General features: G+C 37.3%; 1 long non-coding RNA gene across 1 annotated transcript in view; it reads left to right on the top strand.

The window, feature by feature from the left end:
• The window catches only part of LOC106027779 (uncharacterized), a 32,260-nt gene extending 9,724 nt beyond the window's left edge, over nucleotides 1-22,536 (top strand). Inside the window, exons 2-4 of the long non-coding RNA XR_010042274.1 lie at nucleotides 10,814-10,948; nucleotides 11,350-11,497; nucleotides 21,580-22,536. This is a non-coding gene — a long non-coding RNA (uncharacterized LOC106027779). The remainder of the gene's footprint in view (nucleotides 1-10,813; nucleotides 10,949-11,349; nucleotides 11,498-21,579) is intronic.
• The last annotated feature ends 2,622 nt before the right edge of the window (nucleotides 22,537-25,158 follow it).

Here is a 25,158-nt window from a genome sequence, read left to right as displayed (position 1 = left end):
GTACCAATTTCACTGCATTGTCTCTATTGGCTTTGTTCTGTATTCTGATGTATTTTTACTACTTTCAAAATAAAATTTTTTTAAAATTTCATATTGAACCAGAAGATACCTAGAGTAGCAAAACCAATCCTGGGTACTGAAAGTGAACTACGTGGCACCACAGTCCCAGACTAGAAGTTATATTACAGAGCTACTGTAGTGAAAACAACAGAGCATTAGCAAAAATGCATGAGGGTCAGTGGAGCAAAATACCAAGCATATTTAACTATTTGATCTTTGACAAAGGAGCCAAAAATCTACACTGTGAGAAATACAACGTCTTTAATAAATACTGGCAGGAATACTGGCTATCCATGTGCAAAAGATTGAACATAGACCTCTGTACTAAACTAAAATCAAAATGGGTCAAAGAATTTAATGTTAAAAGAGAAAAAATTAAACTCCTGAAAGATAAAAATGAGGAAAACTATTGAAATGACAGGCATAGCAGGGACTTTCTGAACAGAACCCTGGTTGCACACAAAATAGTTCTTCTAATCAACAAAAGGAGTCGTATAAAACTAAAAAGCTTCTGCATAGCAAAAGAAACAACCAAGAGTGAAAAGACAACCTGCACAGTGGAATAAAACTTTTGCCATTCATAACTAGAAATATAAAGAACTCAAAAACATTGATTCCCCAAAATAAAAGAGTGATTCAAAAAAATGAACAAGTGAAACAGATACATGTATCACAGAAGGAGTACAAGTGGCCAAAAAATACATTGCCAGTAAATACATAAATACATATTGGCCATAGAAAAACACAAAACAACACTGAGGTTCCACTTTACCCCAGAAATAATAGCCATTATCAACAAATCAAATAAGAAACACTAGCATGAATGCTGAAAAAAAACTTTATAGATGGTTAGTGGAAATGTGAACTCTTCAACCACTGTAGAAATCAATATGGATATTGGTAAAAAAAAAAACTGCAAAATTTGATATTCCACTTAACCCAGTTATTGCCCCTTCTAGATGTTTTCCTGAGTTAAATACATAATATGCATTGATACACTCATACCCATGTTTATACCAGCAAAATTTATGGTAGCAAAGTCTTGGAAGCAACCTGTATACCCATTAATGGATAGATAAAGACAATGTGGTTTTTACCTTGGTTGTAAAGGAATTATCACCAAATATCAACAACTGTGATTTCATCATATTAAAAAACTATCACAGCAAAAGAAATCATCACCAAAGTGCAAAGACAATGCATAGAACAGGAAAAAAAATTTTTGCCAGCTGTCCTTCAGACAAGGGACTTGTATCTAGCACATATAAAGAACTGAAAAAAAATTAAAAGACCCAATCCAAAAATGGGCATCTGAGATGGGTGAACATTTCCCAGAAGTACAAATGGCAAATAAATATATGAAAAAATTTTCAGTATCACTGATCATTCCATAAGTGCTAATTAATACAATGCTGAAATATGTCACAGCTAAAGTCAAATGCCGTTAGGACTATGAAGTACGTGGAATATTTCTCCACCTTTAGTGGTTTTGTAGGCTGGTGGAACCACTGTGAAAATCAGTGTGGAGATTACTCAAACCACTAGGATTAGAGAGGGGTCCAGTTGGATCCAGCTATTCCCGTTCTGGGTATCTTCCCAGAACAAACCAGTACACCACAGAGATATACCACGCCCATGCTTATAGTGGCACAGACTATACTAGCTAAATCTTGAAAGCCACTCAAATGCCCATCAACCCCTAACTGGATAAAAACTATGGTTTTTTTTCCCTCTAATGGAGACTTGCTCAGCCATTCAAGGAGGAAAAAATTGAGACATTTATAGCTAAATGGATGGCCCTTGAGGCCATAATCATGAATGAAATAAATGAGACACATATGTATATAAACCACATTAACTCTTTGGTGAGAGAAAGTAAAAATAAAAACAAAAATTACAATAGATATGGTGAAATAGGAAGAAACTGTTCAAAAGCAAAAAACTGGGAAGGAGGGAGCAGGAAAGGAAGGGAAAGAAAAAAATTGGAAAAGAAGAATGAAATGGAAACAGAGCAGGAAGGGATTTGAAAGGAGGGGTGGGAAGGAGGAAAAAAGAAATCAAGACATTATGTACAAATCCAAATTCTATATAATGAAAGTGACCATTATTCAAATCTAAATTGTGCATAAACTTAAATTTTTAAATATAATAAATTAGTATTTAAGGATGAAAAAGAAAGAAAACAAGTTTTTAAAACACAATAGTTCCCTCCATGGACCTAAGGGTTGGCAGAAAAGTCAGCTTCACCCCTCCTCCTCCCTCCACAGACCTAGGGGTTGTTGGGATCATTGGACACCCTCTCCCCACCCAAAAATCACAGCCCATGGACAACTAGTGACCCTTCCACCGCCTGCAGAACCTTAGGATGTTGGTGACTCTGGCAAGAGTGTGAGTCTTCCTCCATACAGAGAATACCAGTGGGTTGAGGAGAGTGCTGACAAGGCCTCCCCTAACCCAGAGGTAATCAAAAGGGCCTATGAGACACCCAGTGATGCAGGATGAACCCAGCTGAGGTGCACACTCGAGCCAGCTAGATCTAGCAGCCTGGAACAGGCTGAAGCCATAGTAACAGTAGGAGATAAAGGTTGACTTACATCAATGCTCCTAGGCTAGTCCACCACGAGGCCCTGCTGGAAGAATTCAGGTGACTGGCCCCTCCCCTTCATTGTGGGACCCAGCAATTGGGCAAACATCAACCACACAGTAGGATCCTAAGACACACACACAATGGACAGCTGAGACTAGTGGGATTGAAAAGACCAAATATTAACCCAAGAGGTTAAATATTTCACCAAGAGGTGAAAATGATAAAAAAGCAAAATGCAATCTGAAATGTCCAGTTCATCAGGAACAAGTACAGAAGACATCAAAATAGTGGGCAGAATGGACCACGAAACAGGATCTCACAATATGCTGTGTACGAGAAACACATCTGACACAAAAGGAAACTTGTAGACTAAACATCAAAGGATGGAAAACAATATTCCATGCAACAGGAATCCAAAAAAGCAGGGGTAGCTATTCTATTTGCAGAAAAGGTGAACTTCAAACCAAAAGTGATCAAAAGAGGTAAAGAAGGTCACCACATACTTGCCAGTAATAATTCAAGTAGAAAAGCTAAAAGTCACAAATGTATATGCACCAAATATAGAACACAAACTATATAACACAAATACTAATAGATATAAAAAACCAAACAAGCAGCAACACAACTGTAATAGGAGACATTAATACCCCAATGTCACAAAGAGATAGATCAACTAGACAAAAAAATCAGCAGAGAAATAGCAGAACTCAATAAAACCTGTGAACAAATGGACTTTGACATTTACAGAGTATTCCCACCCAACCACATCAGAATACACATTCTTCTCAGCTGTGCACAGGACATTATCTAAAATAGACCATCTATTAGCCCATAGAACATTCTTAAGTAATGTAAAGGGACTGAAATTATCCCATGTATATTATCTGACCACAGTGCACTGAAATTGAAAGTTAATGGCAACAGAAATTACAAAACCTGCATAAGTACATGGAAATTAAATAACAACCTCTTAAACAATCAATGAGTTACAGATGAAATTAAACAATACCTATAAGTCAATGTAAATTCAGGTACAACACACCAAAACCTATGGGATGCAATGAAAGTAGTCCTAAGAGGGAAATGCATAGAAATGAATTGTCACATCAGGAAAACAGAATGAGCACAAAGAAACAACTTAATGTTACACCTCAAGATTCTAGGAAAAAAGAGCAAGTTAAGCCCAAAGCTCATAGAAGAGAGGAAATTATAAAGATCAGAGCAGAAATTAATGCAATTGAGATTAAGAAAATAATACAAAAATTAATGAATGAAAGAGCTGGTTGAGAGAATAAGTGAAATTCATAAACCTCGAGCCAACCTTATCAAGAAAAAAACCTCTCAAATTCAGACAATAAGGAATGAAAAGGGTGAAATTACTATGAATCCCATGGAAATTCAGGAGATCATGCATACCCACTTTGAAAATCTTCACTCACATAAGGTGGAAAACAGAAAAATCTACAGATTTCTAGAAACATATGAATTACCAAGCTGAATCAAGATGATGTAACAATTTTTTTTTTTTGGTGCCAGGTATCGAATTCATGACCTTGCATTTGCCAAGCAAGCACTTATGCCACTGAGCTAAACCCCCGGCCAATAAAGCAATTTTGAATAACAATATCAGCTACTGAAATTGAAATTTTGATTAAAAATTTACCAACAAAGAAAAGCCCAGGACCTGAAGGATTTATGGCTGAATTCTATAAGAAATTTAGAGAAGATTTAATGCCAAAACTCCTCAAACTTTTCAATGAAATTTATTTATTTACTTTTTGCCAATCAAGGCAATGCAGTGAAATTGGTACAGAACTTCACAGCAGGATACCTGGATAACAGTAATAGATATCACAGTATATTCTGCTATCTTCACAATAGTTGTCCAGTCAGTTAGGTATAGAAAAATCAAATAAAAAACAGAACATTATAAAACCATTCAAAGGAGAATACTGACTATTGTAATGCAATTAATTGCAATGAAACAACATAGTGAAAAAAATTTGCCTTCAAACAAAAGCTGGACGGAAATCCCCCATATGTGCTATATTGCACATGGTTATGCTCTCAAGTCACCTTTAGACCTCTGTCCCCAGTTGCTAATGGGGAAGAGTTTGGGATGTTTTATTTCCAGCCTGTGTGCTGGTAGGCTCACAGGAGATGCTGACTGGATCTCCTCTTGGCTCATGCACAAGGGAGGTGCTTACCAAGAAGGCGGGTGAGTTGCCTTTTTCTTCAGCAACCTGGATTCCACCATGGCCAATTCTGTGCAGCTGCTGACTCTTTTCGATGAAATTTTAAAGAAACAATTCTTCCTAATTCATCCCTGGAGGCAAGTATTACTTTGATACCAAAACCAGAGAAAGACCCAACCAAAAATAACTCCAGGCCAATCTCCATAATGAACAGTGATGTAAAAATTCTTAATAAAATACTGGCAAATAGAATGCAGCATATCATCAAAAAGATTATACATCATGATCAAGTGGAGTTTATCCCAGGAATTCAGAGACGATTTATGATATGCAAATCAATAAGGACAAAAATCACATGATCATCTCAATAGATGTAGAAAAAGCTTTTGATAAAGTTTAACACTGGTCATGATAAAAATACTACAGAGACTTGGAATAGATGGTATCTACCTCAATCTGGTAAAAGCCATCTATGACAAAACACCAGCCAACATTATACTAAATGGACAAAGCCTGAAACTTTTCTCTCTAAAATCAGGAACAAGACAAGGATGTCCACTATCATCACTCCTATTTAATATAGTTCTGGAGTCATTAGCCAGAGCAATTAGGCAAGAGAGAGAAATAAAAGGAATAAGCATAGGAAAGAAAGAAGTTAAATTGTCACTATTTGCAAATGACATGATAGTCTACACAGAAGATCCCAAAAACTCTTATCAAAAGACTACTGGAGTTAATAAGCAAATTCAGCAATGTACCGGGATTCAAAGCCAATACTGAAAAACCAATAGCATTCCTGTACACAAACAACAAACTGAGAGAAATTATGGAAATCACATCTTTTGCAAAAGCATCGAAAACAAAGAAATACATAGGAATCAACCTAACAAAGGATGTAAAAGACCTATATGTTGAAACCTATAGTACTCTAAAAAAGGAGACTGAAGAGGACATCAGAAAATGCAAAGATAATCCTTGTTCTTGGTTAGGAAGAGCCAACATTGTGAAAATGGTCATATTCCCAAAACTATTATACCAATTTAATACAAATCCAATCAAAATGCCAGTAACATAGCTTACAGATCTAGAGAAAACATTCCTAAAATTCACTTGGAAACAGAAGAGACCTAGAATAACAAAGGTAATTCTGGGCAACAAAGGTAAGGCAGGAGGCATCACAATCGCTGACTTGAAATTATATTACAGAGCTACAGTGATAAAATCAGCATGGCATTGGCAAAAAAACAATGAAGGTACCAAGGAATAGATTAGAAGATGCAGACACAACTACAAAGACACTTAGCCTCCTTATTTTTAACAAAGAGGCTAAACATTTTCAAAGGAAGAAGGATAGCCTCTTTAATAAATGGTGTTGGAAAAACTGGTTTTCCACATACCAAAGACTGAAACCAGACCCATGTTTATCACCATGCACTAAACTAAAGCCAGAATGGATTAAAGATCTAAATATTAAAGCAGAAACACTAGATATACTGGAAGACAAAGTAGATAGAAATCTTGAAGACATTGGGGTAGGAAAAGAGTTCAAGAACAAAAGGCAAACTGCATGAGAAATACTTCCCAGAATCAACAACTGGGGCCTTGTCTGATTAAAATATTTTTGTACTTTTAAAAGAAATTACAAACAGAATGAAAACTCACAGAATGGGAAAGAAGTTTAGCCAGCTATACCTCAGACAAAGGACTTATATCTAAAATCCATAAAGACTGGAAAAAAAATCAGCCCCTGCCAATTCAAAGATCCAATCCAAAAATGGGCATCTGAAATGAACACACGTTTGTCAGAGGAAGAAATACAAATGGCAAATACATGAAGGCATGTTCAACTTCCCTGGCCATTAGAGAAAAGCAAATTAAAACAACATTGAGATTCCATCTCACTCCAGAAAGAATGACTGCCTTCAAGAAATCAACTGATACCAATATTGGTGGGGCTGTGCTTCTCCCCTGTTGGTGGAAGTGTAGACTGGCATGATCACTATGGAAATTGGTGTGGAGATTTCTCAAAAAAACTAGGCCTGGAAGTCCCATTTAATCCAGCTATTCCCTTTTTGGGTATTTTCCCAGAAAAACTGAAAATGTCATGCCACAGTGATATATGTGCACCCATGTTCATAGCAGTACAATTTGTAATAAGCAAATCTTGGAAACAACCAAATGCATCAAATGCAGAATGGATAAAAGAGATGTGGTATTTATATACAATGGAATATTACTCAGCTATAAAAAGGATAATGTTAGGCCTTTATAAGTAAATGGAGGCAAATTGAGACCATACTCATAACTGAAATAAGTCTAACTCATATTTATAAATACCATATTGTCTCCCTAGTATAAAAATAAAAAATAAAAACCTGAAATGGTAATAAGATTCAAAATATACAACAGATATTGTAATAATGAAAGGGAAAGAAAGTGTTCAAAAGGACAGAACTGCTCTTTTTGGTCATTCCATCAGTAGTTTCCATTTCTACTGTGGCTTCTTTAGGAAGCAAGGAAAACAGAATTTTCTAGATTGCAAAGAACTTGTCAGAGTTTTCTAAATCTGGCTGTGGTGGTCCAGGATGGGAGCCAAAGGCATTTACTGGGACCCACGCCAGGCTGGCACCTCGAGCACTGGGAAACCAAGCAACCCCTCCCCACACTGCCTGTTTTGTTTTCTTGAACTTCAGTATGCATAAAAGTATGGACAGCTATTTTGAAGAGAACCAGAGACTACGACAGTCATTTGTGACTTCCCTATTGTCTGGCTTTGAAGACCTAAAATGCCTTCCTCATTCTGTTCTGATCTATTTTATAGTATGTTGTTTTTGTATAAATTCTCTGTATGCAAAGACATGGACAACTATTTGGAAGAAAACAAGAGACAATATGATAGAGAGTGAAGATCTCAGGTCATCAAGGTTTGAAATGTATATCTCTTACATTGCTTTGTTATGTCCCATTTTGTTCTGTTTTGATGTGTTTAATTTTACCCCCTTTAAAATTAAAAAAAAAGTTTTCGAAATCTGACATACTTCGAAATTCAGACAGGATCTACTAGCTATGTGAAATGGAAATAGGCCGGCTCAAAGATGGAGGAATAGCAAACAGTGGAGTGAACAGCCTCTCTGGGAAAAACAGTCCAGATGCTGGAATATAGCATTCTGGAGAAGACAAGGAAGGAAGGAAGGAAGGAACTGGGTCCCCTCGACCCAGAAAGAAACTAAGTGAGAATTGAAGCCCACAGAGAGAATAAAAAAAGAAAAACTTAAACAGAAGAAGACAGGAGTTGGTGGCGCTTTAAACTGGAACCAGAAGCACCGTGGTTGGAACCTGGAGATGCACGGTCACAGTGAAGCCAGTGGCTGGCAAGCCTGAAGGCCTCTCAGGGTAAATGCAGGTGCAGAAGGGAGTAGCGGACTGGACAACTGCACTGAAATGAATGGGAAAAGTAGACAACCAATGCCAGAAAAATAGCATGGCAGAGATGAGGCAGAGGAGGTTAGCCATAATCATTAATACAGAGGGCCTCCATTCACCAATGAAAAGAAAGGGTCAGAGGGGATCAGGAAATAGGGCCCATCAACATGCTTTTTTAAGAACTACACTTAACCTGAAAGGGGGTTTATAGACTGAAAGTCAAAGATGAGAAAACAATGCTCTGTGTGCCAGAGAACCAGAAACAATGTGGGGAGGACTGCCCATCAGCTACAGATAGGTTAGAGAGCCATGATACATTTATACAATGCAAAACTACTCAGCTATAAAGAAAGAAAACCTGGAGGCTCTTATAGACAAATGGATACGGCTTGAGATCATGCTCAGGGGTAAAAAGGTTCAGAATCACTTAGATGAATAGCAGATTGCCTCCCTCATATAAAAACTAAAGTTGTTATTGGGATCCAAAGTGTACAAGACATCCTGTGAAAGTGAAAGGGGAGGAATTCTCTAAAAAGGGCAGGCAGTGGCCATTGTTAATCTATTATCATAATCTGAATCCCATATTGTTTTAATTTTAATTTGGTCTTATTCTGTTTCAGTTTGTTTACTTGTATTGGATTTGATGGCATGGACAGCTATTCTAAAGATAGCAGGATATATTATGGTAACCATTTTGTGGTTTCCTATTAGCTTGAAACCCTGTAATGCTTTCACTATTTTGTTTTGACTGATTTTATTCTATTGTTTTGTTTGATAATGTCAATCTGATGGTATTGGCAAGTACTTTGAAGGCAATAAGATACACTATGATACCCATTCTGGTTGGACTATTTGAAGCCCTATAATGTCTCCAATGTTTCATTTTTATTGGTTTTGTTCTGTACACTTATGTTCAATTTTATAATGCCTGATGATATGGGCAATTCTTCTGAAGATAACAAGGCATTATGGTAGCCAATGTCGATCTCCCTATATTTTGTTTTTAAGTCATGTACTATGTTGATCCTTTTGTTTTGATTGACTCTATTTTGTTTTTTCTCATTTGGTGTTACTCTCTTCAAAATAAAAAACATGAAAAAACACACACAAAAAAATAAATGGACAAAAGTACCAAGATAGGGGAAATGAAAAAAGAAAAAGACTATATGTATGTTGGTAAACATATAAATTTATGTATGTATATGTCCACTAGATAGATAATTACTATTAATCTCTTCATTCACCAAAAAGAACCATTTGTGCTGTCATTGTTCAATCACTTTCATATCTAGATTTTGTAACCTGAACAACTAGTTCTGAGATAACAATGTGCAATTTTTTTAAGTCATGTTAATTCCCTACTTTGTGCTTTTTTGAAATTTTGTATCATTTCTATCCTATTTTGTTTTGCATCTTAATCGAAACAAAAACACAATAGCATACTACTCTGTAGTATAGATAAAGTTGAGTCATTTGTACAAAAATGGATGTTCCCTAATGTGAAGTGAAATAAATCAAACTCACAAGTTTAAGTAGCGCATGGTTTCTCCTCTAAAAAGAAGCTTAAAGAGCAAAATAAAAGTGGATGATAGAATATGGAGAGGTAGATCCTTCCAAAAAGTGAAAGGCATTAGAAGATGAGAGGGAAGGGTGCAAAAGTGGGTAACAAAAAGATTAGGATGTGTTCCATACACGAACCAATTCAGAACGAGGAATGGCAACTTTGTGTACAACCAACATATACTAATAAAAATAAATAATGAGATAAAAAATGACCTTTGAGTTCCAATCTGGAAGCAGCAGAATGAACGGGGTGAGAGAATGGACAGGGGTGGGCAAAAACGTAATCAGAGACTTAATTGGTGAAGGTGCTGTTTCTTTCTGCTATTCTGTGGATGAAGAAGCTACTCAAGGCCTCTTCAGTTAGTGACTCTCATTTATTATTTACAGACATGGAAGTTTTTATTTATTATATTTAGTTACTATTTATTATAATAATAATACAAAAAGAAACAAAAAGCATAAAATGCCAAGACCCATAAAGCCATCTCCATATCATCTCCATATGCTGTTGTATTTGTCTCCATCCTCCTTGAGATCTTGCTGTTATTCATTTTGGAAAAGGCAAAATTAATGCATGAACCACCCTCCTCTGCCCCATCTTCCAGGTGTTTCTTGAGCATCTGCAAATTAGGGAAGACCTGGAGGCAGCCCATGCACCTAAAGCCACTATACATGTGCTCCAGCTCTGCAGGTGCCATGGCACTGGGATCTGCCTCGAGGGCCAGATTCTCAGGTGGCTTCCCAGCCTCTTCTCTTTCTCCTTGCCATTCACTATCCAAAGTGCCATCACCAATACTTAGGATACCTGCTAGGCTCATAGAAGGGAAGCTGACTTTTGGAGGGATCCTCTCCTGACAGACAATGTTTCCTATTTTTATCATCTTTGCAGGAGGCTCCAAATCTTCTGTATCCTCCAGAGCAGCCACACCCCTCTTCACTGGGACAGGCTTGCAGTAAACATTCAGTATTCTTTCCTTTGCACTAGCTGCTACAGACACTGAGGGGTTACTGGCCAAGGAGGAAGGTAACTCAGAGTACAGCATGAAGGAGGAATTCTCCGTCTCCATGAGATCTTGATTTGGAAGCATCTTGGAAGATCCAGGACCTGGAACACATGGAGGTAGTGTCTTGGTGTGTAGAAAACAAAGCTTCCCAAGTAAGATGAGAATATCCTCAGGTGGGGGCACATGGCATATCTGTGATATTCAGAATTCTGTATGTGTTTTGTGTTATATGTGTGCATTGTACCTGTATGTGAAAAATCGATATGTGTACCATCTAGAAAAATTGTATATATATATATATATATATATATATATATATATATATATATATTCCAATACACATTTGGTGAATGTTTTTGGTACTGGTAAATACAGATAGGACAGAATGTGTATGTGCATGTGTGATACTGTGTGACAGCACATGTGATTTATTGTGTGAGTGGTGAATAGGCAGATGCTGTAATAGCAGCCTTACCTGTTAGACAAGTGTTTTTATTTTTTTAAATTTTGTTACCAGGGATTGAACTCATGACCTCATGCCAATCAGGCAAGCACTTAAGCCACTGAGCTAAATCCCCAGCCCCAGGAAGTGCTTTTATGTCCTCAGGACATGAGGACATAGCTCTGTGAAGGGCTGAAGCCATGGTGGAAGATACAGCATTGGGGTAAGAAAAACACACATTTAAAGGGCACAAGAGTTCTCTAGTGTTTGGTCTACCAGTAGCATTAGGGAGTTAAAACGGGTCCATGTGAGGTGACGTGCTGTTATTTACAGATTAAGTGTAGAGAGGCGAGTGTGAGAATGAGTTTAGGAATGCAGGCATAAGGCCATACATATGTAATGCCCGTAGGAACTGGGTCAATGTGGAGAGAAGAGATAGTTGTGAGCAGAAACGGAAAAAGGAGGAGAAAGCAGCTTGTACTTTCTATAAAGGAGTGTGAAATGTGAGTGTGAGCTGAGTGTGCACTGATCTGAGGGGAGGCTTTGATCCCAACCCCTGCACATCTCCACATGGGCCACCACCTCCCCACATCCGCCTCTGTGTCCACATGGAAATGTGTGCTGCGGAGCTTTGCCTCCTCTGCAAGGCAGATTTCCTATCTGTCCCCCTCCCCAGAGGAGTCAGTCTTCATCCCTCTTCCCTGAGGCCCTGCCCTGGATGTGAAGGAAACGTGAAGTGAGTAGGGTGGGAGGCCACTCAGCTGCACCTGTTGGCCACGCTGAGGTCACCTTTGTGTCTGCCTTACCATCCTGGTCCACAGGAAAGCGCGTGCTTGAAGAAGAAACACAGGGCAAGTGCTCTGAGGCTGAGAAATTCTCTCCTTCTTCCAGAGTTGAGTTTGGAACCACCTCATGTGTCTCAGAGACATGCTCTGGAGAGTGTTCCAATTCTGGGGAGTTAGAGGAGCAGCAACAATAAACATATTGATACATAGCACAGTCTAGGTGCTTTGTCACTCCAGAACAGATGGATTTCTAGCATTGTTACCACCCATAGTAATTCCTCAAAGAAAATAATAGTAAATAATTGTTATTAAAACTGTGTGAGGTGGGTATCACTGGTATTAGTTACTATGTATGCATTTTTGAGATATATAGAGATTATTTGGAATTTAACTATGCTTAAAATGCAACATAAATTTACCAACAGATATATTACTATTACTACTACTACTACTACTACTACAGTTATTACCTCAATTTTTGGGTAATAAATTGTATTAATAAATGCTGTGTAGTACAAGTTTCATGAAGAATTGTGGACTCATATACTTTGGTGCATGCAGTATACTCAGAGGTGTTGATATGCATATGAGTAGATGATGGCTAGTTACATACAAAGATAAAAATAATAAGATGGTGGTATGGATTGTATTCAGATGGCCCCCCAAGGCCTCGGGTAGTCATAGGTGGTGAGTTTCAAAGGTGTCTGGGTTAGGAGATATGAATATGGTTGTGGGTGTGAAGCCCTGGCTGTGGATGACACCAATCAATAGGTTTACAGCCTGAATGGAACACGAAGGGATTGAGGAAGGCAGGCCTACTGCTGCTACTGCTGTTGCTGTTGCTTGCTGCTTGCTGCCTCACTGCCTTTTGCCTGCTTATCATGAAGTATTTCCCTTCTATGATGCCCCTCTGCCATGTCACCTTGCCTTAGAACAAGTGGGTAGGAATGGAAACTTCTACAAACTGTGAACTAATATAAACTTATCCTCCTTTAACTTTGGGTGCAGACAGATCATATCATGAAATATCTTAACATATCATTCATGTTGCTTAAAATTAGGAATTAAGGTGAGATGAATCTGATGGTTACGAATCTGTAATATGGGAGAAATTTTGTTTGAATGGGAATGACACTGTTTAGTGTCTCTGTGGTAGTTTGACACATATGTGTGTGCAGTCTGAATGTTGTTAAGGATGTGTGTGTGTATATGTGTGTGTATGTGTGTGTGTGTGTGTGTGTGTGTGTGTGTGTGTGTGTATTTTCATGACCTCTGTTGTTTAGATGTGTTGTATACTTTAAAATAGTCTCGGCAATTGTATTGATTAGTTTATTTGGAAATCTAAAGAAACAAAGATCACAAGGATACAAATATTGAAGTGTATAAGCAAAACATGAATTTTAAAAATACAAGACTTTGAAAATATATACAAAACATATGGGTTTCTGCGAAGACTGTAAAAAAAACTATATGAGTATGTGTTTGCATCAGAAAACACAGCAAAAGATTAAGTTCTGAATTGACTAACATAGAGAAATAGATGTTCTTATAATTTCAGCACACAAAAATGTGTTCATATTCCAAATTATAGCCAGCAAGCAAAACTGCATAATATAAAAGTCACTTTACTCTCCCCATCATGAAAACAGTCCTCATGTCCATAAAAGTATAATCGATGAATAATTTCTTTTTCCTCACTCAATGGGTTATATGCACTAGTGGCAGCATCCAAATTATGATCATATGCCACATGGATAACATTCATGAATATGAGTGAAAAGACCCAGACCAAAAAATACACGTTTGTTTTTTGTTTTGTTTTGTTAATTGGTACCGGGGGTCAAACTCACAAACGCCTGCTTGCAAGACAGGAGCTTATGTGGCTGAGCTAAATCCCCAGCCCCAAAAATACATGTTTTGTGCTTCTGTTTATACAGCATTGCAAAGAAAAACTAAGACAATGAATGTAAGGTCATTTAGAAGTCAGAATAATTATTATTATTTCCACAGTAGGGTAAACAATATGAGAATATGGAATTCATGTGCACGTGGCAGATTGTAAGATAATGAGAGAAGTAGGTAGCAGCGCACATGAGTCTGTGTAGGAAAACATGTGAGAGTACTGGCTAGGACAACACGTGGAGGTGCTGTGTTCTTGGACTGGGTAGCTCTTCTATGTGTCTCCAGTCACACCTTTTGAGGCTTCTATTGTGCTGAGCCTCATTTAAGCCATTAGCACCTTTGTGCCTTCCTGTCAGTCTACCGTGCTCTTCCCTGGCTCATGCTGTTCCTCTGCAACTCTGATGAGTCTCTTTCCTGCTCGGGCACTCACCCACCATTTCCTGAGCAAAACCCAATCCTATGATTAACTTGGGCTTCCTGCAGTCTATCATGTGTTTCTCTTTGACACGTGCTGTTTTAACCATGATTATTTTTGGTTTCTTCCTGACTGAGCAGCCTTGTATCAAAGATGTCCTCAGACACATTTTCATTGTCTGAACCAAGACTAGATTTTTTCACTTTTGAACAAATAATTATTTATGACTTTATAGTCTTTCCTACCCACATATGTTTAAAATTTTAGCAAATGTTTTCTTCAGTTCTATAAAACACAGTTTCTTCTCTCACAAGTGAAAAACTACTTTTACAACTTACAATTTCCTTTACTTCATGTGCCCTTAATATAAGTGACAGAAAACACATTTTTAACAACAACAGCAATATGTCTATGGGACAGAATGACTCAGCTCTAAGGAACAGTGACAAGACCTGGGTCATCGAGTCTTCCCCTACTCCCAGGCTACATGGACCTTTAGGAAGACACACAGCTCTCTCTCCATCTCTCTTCCAGTCACTTCTCTTCCCTGGCTTTATCTGTCTCTCCACTGCTCCTGTATGCAACCTAGAAGCTCGCTCTTTTCCTTTTTTAGAAGGCAAATCCCAGGTCCCTACACCCCAAGAATATGCTAAATCATACCTCTTCTACATTTTGCCTTTTTCGCAGGCTGTTGTAAGACTTTTTTCTTGGGATGTTTCTTCTTCTCTTTATGCTTCATAGCTGAACGCTCTGAAGGCTTACTAGCCTAATATCAAGTGAGATTCTATCTGAGCTTCAGAGAATCGTTAATGCTATTAAGGAATGAAATTTATATCCCCACAAACAACAAATGACATAAGACACTATCTGTTCACCAGATCGCTGTGCTCTGTAATGCTCAGTGTGGCACCACAGTTGCTGTGATACCAGCCATAACTGAGTTTGCAGCAGTGTTTTGTGATCTGTTGATGACATCAGAGAGTTCCAAGACCCTGCCGGTATTCACAGCAGGATTGCTAAATCTACTTCCTAAGTTGATCTGTCATTAACTTTCATGTCTTGTGTTTCATCCCAAAGTGTAGACAGATGATATTGATGAAAAAAAGGAAATCCTTTGATGTGTTTAGGCATATCACATTGCTGAAACTCCTGAAGAGAGGATTAGGTTTAGAACTCATGCTTATCTCATGAAAATCAGTAAATTTTACATTGTAGCATTACTATTCACATTATTTGGAAACACATACTGGGTGTACATTATAAACATAGTGTTAAATCTAAACCATTACAGCACTCAATTTCTCCTGCTACTGGGACATTGTTGTGTGTCTTCCTATGACAACCTGTCTCCTTTGCCACTCTTCAGTTTTGACTGCTCCAAACCTGTTCTTCATCAGGAATTTTGTTCTTGGGTATGACAGTCTCTTTCTCCATGATTATGTGTTGGCCATATCTGTCTCTTGGAACACCTATGTCTTATAGAGTTTGAACTCTGAAAGGCTTTATTTTACCTCCTATTTTATGTAAAACTTATCATCTGTTTAAGATCAACCTGTGTTTGCTGTCTGGTAATGACAATAAATCCAGGCAATGGCTTATCTTCCTTCAGCCTCTTTTACCCCATCACCCCTCTCTGTGATTCTCATTTTCCAAGGGCAGAAAGCTCTAGGCTTCTTTTTTTATAAAGGATTTTATTTAAAGAGAAAAAAAGTAAAACAGAAAAAAGGGTAGAAGTAATACCGAATTTCAAAAAACCACATGGTAAGAAATCATTGGTTGATAGATTACATATTGTCATCTTAGAAGTCGCTGTTCAAGTTACAAACTTAAAGCATACAAAGTGGACATTTAAACAGTGAGACTGCAAACTGTTCTATTCAATGATCCAACAAAAACTTAGTAATATGGTTTATCCGTTTTACACACTTAAACATACATGTGGTTATATCCTTTAGAGCACCTTCTTTCCCTCTCTTTTTTATAATAACAATTACACATTTTAGGTTTTTTTTACTCCTACAGTTCTTATTACTTTGTTTGAAGAGAATAAAACCAAATGTAACGGAGCAAAATGGAGTCAGTTAAAACAAGAATAGACATAGAATATGATGTTAAAACAAAATACAAGGTGATTAACAATGGCTACTATAATGCCTCTTGCTATCTTCAAAAGAATTGCCTATATCTTAAAGTGGGTAAGATTAAACATACCAAAACAGAACAAAACAGATCATAAGGAAACAATTTTAAGAAACACTGATTTCAAAGCAAGTCCACTGGAGATCTTCACTGTCTGTCATATTGTCTCTAGTTTTCTTCCAAATAGTTGTCCCTGTCTTCTCACACAGTGAATACATACTGAACATTATAGAACTAATCTGATCATAATAGGGTGATGGAGGCTTTTTAGGTCTTCAAGACCTGACATTGGGAACGTCAATAGTGACTGCCATAATGTCCCTCATTCTCTTCATAGTAGCTATCCTTATCTTTACGTACTCTGAAACTGAACATAAGAGACTAGACTAATATAACTCTGAACAGTAAATAATAGTTTTGCTAGATTTTATATCACAATGTTACAGAATTAGCACTGGGTTTCTTAGTGTCTCTTCTTCAGAGTATCTATTTGTTGCTACGTGTGTTGTATAATCTGTTCCTGTAAACTGTTTAGAAATTCTCCCTATATGTGAATCTCTACATGTATATCTATCCTTTCTGTATTTTAGGGAAAAACAGCTCATAATAAGACAAAAAAAAAACACATTCTTAGAAAAACATGAAATTAAAAAGACATATAAAACCACATTATTAGGTGATCTACAGTAGTTACTGTGCTTTCTCTTGTTATTTTCAATAGAGTTGTCCACATCATCAGACATATAATACTTGAACATAGCATTACATAGCTATTTTAATAAAAACACAACTTTGGAGTCATTGTAGGACTTCAAAAGCAGTTAATAATCAAACCAGAATGGGTATGTTATTACATCTTAACATCCTCAGAGTGCTTGCTTCTACTCTTAGACTTGATATTGTCACGCATACCAATTTCAAATAAAATCAGTCAAGGCAAAACAGCAGTTTAACAAACCAGCTTCAAATAAGATCAGTCATAGTAAGACAATGTAAGTCATACAGGGTTTCAGTTTAAGTTAATAGGAAGTTAAGGATAGTTACCGTGGTATAACTTGCTATTTTGGGGATAGCTATCTGTGCCCTCAAAGTATGAGTAGACTGACCTGAACAAAATAAAATCAAACTAAGCAGAGCAGTAAGATTACTGTGGCTTTTAAATCCTAATATACTATTAACAATGTCCTCCACCTTCCTTTTTTAGGTAATTCCTCACCTTTCCCTTTCTCAGGATGCTTTATATATTTTGGGTCCCACTAACTCCTTTAGTTTTTAGATTAAGGGGGCAACCTGTTATCTATCTGAGTGGTGCTGAACCTTTTTACCCCTGAGTTTGAACTTGATCTTGAGCTGTACTCTTTTATTTACTAAAGCCACAAGGTTTTCCTTCCTTCTAGCTTTGTAGTTCTATACTGCACAAAAGTGTCATAACTTTCCAACCTATCTGCAGCTGCTGGACGAGTTGTCCCTATTTCTCTCTGGTTCCCTATCACTTAGAGCTTCATTTTCTCATCTTCGACTATCAGTTTATTAAACTTCTTTCAGGTTGAGGATATTTCCTATTCAGAGCATCTCAATGGATCATGCCTCCTGTGTTTCTTTTTGTTAGTGTATCTAGGCTATCTATGTTAAAAGTTATAGCCCACCTTCTCTGCCTCAACTCTGCTATTCTGTTTTTCTGCTATTATTTGTCCATTTTTCTCCTTCATTCCACTGTCCTGCTTGTTCACTGAGGCCTCTCTGCCACTGTTGCTGGAATCCTGGTATTTTTTCCTCTCTCTCTCTCTCTGTAGAATATCCTTCAGTATTTTCTGTAGGGTTGGATTGGTGACATGAACTCCCACAGTTCCTCTTTGTCTTGGAAACATCTTGTTTCTCCATTCATTTTGAGAGAGAGATTTTCAGGGTACATTAATCTTGGTTGGAGGTTATTTTCTTTCAGGGCTTGGATTATTTCCCCCTAAGATCTTCTCGATTTAATAGTTTGTGTTGATAAGTCTGTCATTATTTTGATGATTTGTCCTTTGTAGGTGATCTGCTTCTTTTCTCTGACCACTTTTAATATTGTTTTTGTGGTGGATTTCTGGAGTCTTGATTATTAGATGTCTGGTTGTAGATCTGTTTTGGTTGAAGGTGGCTGGAGTTCTGTATGCTTCATTTATCTGGATATCATTTCTTTTTCCTATGCTTGGGAAGTTTTCCTTAATTATTTCTGTGAATAGTCTTTGTAATTCATTTGTGGTTACTCCTGCTTCACTTACATTTTTTATTCTTAAGTTATAGATCCTCTTATCATCTTCTAGCCTTTAAACTGTTATTTCTTGGTTCCTTGTTATTTTTAATGGGTCTTTTCTTTCACGACCACACATTGTAAATCTCTCTTCAAGTTTCGAAATGCTAACTTTTGTTTCTGTCAAGTCATTTTGCCAGTTTTCAATCGAGTTTTTAGTTTCCTGGTAGTCTCTTTGGATCTGTTTCATGTATTCTAGATTTTGTTTATAATCTTCACCAAAGTTTTCTCTTTCTTTTCTGGGTTCTTCCCTCTGTGTTTTCTTGAGAGAGACTTAGTATTTCTTTAATTAACCTTTTTATTTCTTGTCTCACTTGGGTTGGAATTTCAGTTTTAAGTTCATCTATGAAGTCACAAATGTATTTATGTCTGCTGATGTTGTGGCTAACATTGCATGATTGCTGGACTGGTTCTCTTCTGTATTTACCTCTCCTGCACTTTTTTTCCCAGGATCAGTGGCTGGAGGTTTTGTCTTATCTTTTGCTCCTGTCATGTTTCTAGTTTCTTTCAGACAGGTGTGTGGAGGTTGTCTCAGGCCATCTCTGTATTACTTACAGTTTTTCTAAAGCATGCTGGCTGGAGGCTTGCTGCTCTCTCCCAGTGTGCTGTTATCTCAAGTTCTAGGTTTCAAAAGCTGCCAGAAATCCTTATTTCTTCTTCAGTTTGTTTAAGAAATATCACCCTACCCATCCTTCCACTTCTCCACTTGTTTACTCAGATGAGTGAGGACAATCATCGTACCTCAGTGCTTCTTCACTTAAACCTATCTACAGTGTTTGTTTCACTGTACAAAGCACCATACCCATCAAGTATAGAGAATGGGCGATTGAAATTTTGTGGAATGGAATAATAGGGGGGAAAGTGCGTTTTTTGGCCTAGCATACCACGATAAAGTCAGAACAGGAAATACTTCTGTAGTAAAATTCAGTAGTATGAGAATAGAAATCCAAAACTGAGCAAAAAAGTAGGAAAAATGGCACAGCCACCATGATACACTTGGAAATTAAACATTAACCACAGGGACAGAACCATTCCACAAGAATGTTTAATGCTATTTAACTTTGGCAACAACCAGGTGTGTTGACATGGCCTTTAACCCTGGCATGAGAAGTGTAAGGTAGGAGGACCACTGAGAGTCTGAGGGCAGCCTACGCTGCACAGCCAGTTCCTGGTCAGCCTGAACTACCCTGTCTCAAAAACCCTGTCTCAAAACACCAACAGCATAAAAAATAAACAGATAAAACGTTGTCAACTGCAGTCAGTAAACAAGAATTCCAAGACAGAGATGATAAGCCAATGTAAATAAATAAGTATGAAGAATCCAGAGCTGTGAAAACTAAAGAACTAAAATATAGTACTAAAAATAAAGTACTAAAATATATCTATCATAAGGTCTCTGTATATGTATTTTAATGACAGGTTTTAACAATGAGAGATGTTTGAATTATGTCAAAGGTCTTTTCTGCACCTATTAAGATGATTATGTGACTTTTTTGGCCCTTTTCTTTATGTGATATTTTCTGTTGATTCATTTACATGTGTTGACAAAACCTTGCGTGCCTTGGAATACTCACACGTGGTCATGGTATAGGACCTTCATGATTTGTTTTGTTTACTTACAAGCATTTACATGAGGATTTTTACAACTATCTTCATTAATAATATTGGCAATTTTCATTTTTTGTTGAATCTTTGTTCTGTTTTGGTATCATATAATGCTACAGTCAATAAATGACACAATATTTTTTCCCTTTGAATTTCATGGAAGTGTTTGAATATTGGCAGTACTTCTTCCCAGAGTCATGCTAAATTGTAGGTCTTAACAGGTCAAATCTTGGGTAGTTTTGTTAAGTGGCACAGCTTTTATACTGCCTCAATTTCATTGCCTTTTATTGTTCTGTTTGGAAGTTTTATATCTTCCTGAATAATTTTAGTAATTCTTAGGCTGCATGGTTTATATTCATTTCTACTATATCCAATGTATCAGAATATTTGTTCTCAAAAAAGCTTGTCATTTTCTGGTTTCTTCAATGCCTATGGAAATTTTGTCTTTTTCATTTTGTAACTGATTGATGTGATTCTTTTCTTTCCATTTTTTGTAAATTAGGTATTTAGCAATCTTGTTTATCACTTCATTTTACCAACTCTTTGATTAACTGGTCTTTTTTATTTTTGTCTCAATTTGGCTATTTTCTGCTATAATCTTTGCACTTTTTTTCCTTGTCCAATTTTGGATTTGAATTAGTCTTGTTTTTTTTAGACCCTTCAGATGCATTACTAGGGTTTTTAAATTATTATTTATTTTAAATAATAAATGTGGGCATTCATGATTTATGTAGGGAGCCGAGTGACAGGCATTGCTGCCTCCATGCCTCATCGTTCTCTTAAATTCACCATAGATAAAATAAAAAGGGAGACATGGTACCCCACCCAGGGGTCCCCTAGAAATGTCCTTTCACGTGTTCTTTTTATTTTAAATTTTCTGACCCTGGATGCTTCAGGCTGCTCTGCAGCATCTCGATTTTGGCATACTCAAACTCAAACATGGTTTGCGTCTGTTTTATGGAGAGACCCACTAACCAATGTGTGAAATGGCCCTGACCCAGTCCTTATCTGGGGACGAGGTTCAGTGTGTATTTACTCTCAACAAGATAGAGAAGCTAGATGGCTACCTAAACGCCTCGTAAAACAGGTAGACAGTTCTTCAAAGACCCCATATAACGCCCAGGAATAATGTTATTTCCTGAGGCACAATCCCCTGTGTTCTCTTACAGGTGACACATCTCCCTAGAGCCTTATGCTGTTTAGTCAGCCTTCTCCTTGAGCCACACCACACCCATGGTGAATTTCGACCCCTGCCAAACAGACTACAATTACTGACAGCCATGCACAAAACCCCATGACTGCAGAAGAGGCTCTTCTCAGTCTGGAGAAACATACACCAGCCAAATAGACTACATCCAGTGTTATGCGAGGCAAGCTCCAAGACACAAGAGAATGACTTCATACAGAGACACCAACAAATGGCTGTCAACCCCTTCTCCTCGATTTGGGGGGGGGGGAGTTTTTCCCTTACCTAGCTCCCCTTTTGGGTCCCCTAGCTGCCCTATTGTTTCTCCTTTCTGTGAGTCCTTGTATTTTTCAGAGGATTATGATGCTCATTAATAACCGGATAGACGCGTTTATGGCAAAGCCCATTCAGGTACACTATCATCAGCTGGAGATGGCAGATCAACAAACCTACCAAAAAGAAATTCCCACGAGTGGCCCATATGATGATGCGGCCTAACTGCCCTGAAGCAATGGACAGACAGAGACGGGCAACTAGGACATACATGTTAATTCCAACGGCCACCTAAGACAGACACAAGACCAACTGCTGTTCTGCAAGCCCATGACGGGTAAGGCCTGGTTGGGTTCATACAATGAGGTCCTTGACCTAAGACAGACGCTGTCCTCACAGGGCCTGCCATACTCTTAATTAAATAATATAAAAAGGGAGGAGATGTAGGGAGCCGAGTGACAGGCATTGCTGCCTCCATGCCTCTCTCTCCTATGGGCACCGTGTCTGCCTATATTAACCATAATCCTCTCCTGCTTATGTCACGTATCCGGATGTGACGGTGACCCTGTTGTATTCATCTGTTTAACCTCTTCCTGTCCCAGCTCCCGCCCTTAGCCTATAAAAGGTGTGATCATTTCCTGAATAAACTGGAGGCTTGATCAGATCATCTTGACTTGCCTCTATCTCTCTTTGTCTCCCCTATGTCTTTTATTTAATCCCCGTTCCCTCTCCAGGAGTTCTAGATAGATCGATCTACAGGCCGGATCAGATTTAAACTTTCCATTTAGAACTATTGTGATGCTTAGGCTTTGGTATATTCGGTTTCCACTATAATTTTGATAGTAGAAACTTTTAAACTTTGTTTGTTCTTGGATTGATTATTCAAAAGTGTTTTACTTGGTTTCCAACATACTTATATTTCATTCTATTACAACCAGATGGGATGCAAGAAATTTTTTTCTATTCCACTTTAAGCATGTTTTATAGCGTATGTTTTGACCTAGTCTGGAAAAAATCCTGTGTTCCCTTGAGAAAAATATTTGCATTCTGTTGTTTTTGATAAAGTACTCAGTTGATATGTTATCTCCATTTATTTGATGATGTGGTTCAACTTTAACATTTCTGTGTTAAAATTGTGGTTTTTTTGCCTCCTTGACTATATATATTTGTGAAAAGGAAGTGTTGACGTTCCATGTTATGGCTGTAATGGTGTCTATCAGTCATTTTATATCCATTAGTTTCTGTTTTATGAAATTCAGTGCATTAACACTGGATACGTAAAGATTTGTAATTGTTATATCTTCCTGCTGAAATGCTTCCTTTATAGTTACTTTCTTTGTCTCTTCTGATTTGGCTGTCAGATTTGGCTTGAAGTTCACTTTTGCTAGAAAATAGGATGAATAATCCTTGCTTTCAGGCTCTGGTTGTATGGATTATCATTTTCCAGCCTTCCGTTTCCAGCCTATGTATTCTTTGTGGGTGAGGTTTGTCTTCCATTTATCATTGGCTGAGCTTAGCTTTTACATTCAATTCACCATAGTGTGTCTTTTCACCGTAGAGTTAAGACCTTTGACAACAGGTGTTGTTTTTTAAAGCTGTTTACTAAATCCTGTCATTGTATTATTTTCCTAGTGCTGATTTCTGATTTTTCTTCCTTTTGTTTATCAAACAACTCCCCCAGTTAGATGTATTCTTTCCTTGGGCTCTTTGATGATGTTGACCTTGCTATCTCTGTCTAGAACTTACCTTAAATACTTCCTCAGTGCTGGTTTAGTGGTCATGAATTTCTTTAGATCCTCTTTGCCCTAGTGGGTCTTCATTTACGCATCACTTTTGAAGGATAATTTTGCAGCATGCCATCTGGGTTGGCAGTTGTTTTCTTACACTTGAAGAAATCACTCCAACTCTTCCTGAACTTTAATGTTTTTGTTGACATAGCACACAAACTTTTGCTTTTATGGGTTACTTTGTCTTTTTCTGTATTTGTGTTTAGTATTTTATGATGGATTTTGACTATCACATCTTGTGAAGCAATTCATTTGTGATTGATTCTATTAAAGGTTCTAAATACTTCAGATAATTTCAATCTCCAGATTTGAAAGATTTGCTGCAGTGAATTCAATGAATAAATACTGTTAATCCATTAGGTTCATTTTTCATTCTCTCACACAATATCAACAACTGGGATTTCATCATATTAAAAAGCTTTAGCATAACAAATCACTGGCAGGGTGCAAAGAAAGCCCACAGAGTGGGAAAAATATTTGCCAACTGTTCTTCAAAGGACTTATATCTAAAACATATAAAGAACTGAAAGAAATCAGTACCCCATGACTACCAAATGCAAAGACCAATCCAAAAATGAACATCTAAGTGAAAACACACTTACCAGAGGATGTATAAGTGGCAAGTAAATATGTGAAAAATGGTCAGTATCACTGATAATTCCAGAAAAGCAAATTAATGCTGACATTATACATCACAGCTATTGGGGCTGTGAGGAAAACAGAACACTTCTCCACTGTAGGTGATAGTCTAGCTGATGGAACCACTTTGGAAATCAATGTGTAGATTACTCAAAACACTAGGATTAGAGGTCCTATTAGAACCATCTGTTCCCATCCTGGGAATGTCCCTGGGACAATTAAAAGGAGCACACCACAGAGATACATTGCATGCATATTTGTAGTGACACAAACTATACTAGCTAAATCTTGGAAACAACCCACATGCCTGTCAAATCAAGAATGGATGAAAAAGATGTTTTTTTTTATTTAATGGAATATGGATCTAATACAAAGAAGGAAAAAACTGAGACATTTACAGATAAATGGATAGCCCTTGAGACCATAATCTAAGTGAAATAAATCAAACACACATGTGTAAACATCGTATTATCTCTCTGGTGTGAGAAAGTGAAAATGTAAATAAAAACAAAAATGTAGAATGGATATTGTGAAACAGGGAGAAAATGTTCAAAAAGAAAGAAAGAACTATGCAGGAGGGAAATAGAAAAAAAGAAAAAGAATGATAAAATGAAGACAGCAGGAGGGGACTTTAAATGTGGGACAGAAATGGGGAAGAAAGGAATCAAGACTTATTGTATACAACACAAATTCTCTATAATGAATGTGATCATTATACATTTATAACTTGTGCATACACTTAAAATTTTAAAAATAAGTTAGTATTTGAGCATAAAAAAGAATAAAAAGTTTTTAGAACACAATAGAATACTACTGTGTCATAAAGTTGAGTCATATGTACAAAAATGGGTATATCAAAAAAT

The sequence above is a fragment of the Cavia porcellus genome, unplaced genomic scaffold, assembly GCF_034190915.1.
Source record: "Cavia porcellus strain 051 isolate PalLab524CR breed Dunkin Hartley unplaced genomic scaffold, mCavPor4.1 scaffold_23, whole genome shotgun sequence".
NCBI classification, from domain to species: Eukaryota; Metazoa; Chordata; class Mammalia; order Rodentia; family Caviidae; genus Cavia; species Cavia porcellus.
This window is presented reverse-complemented; position numbering and strand designations above follow the sequence as displayed.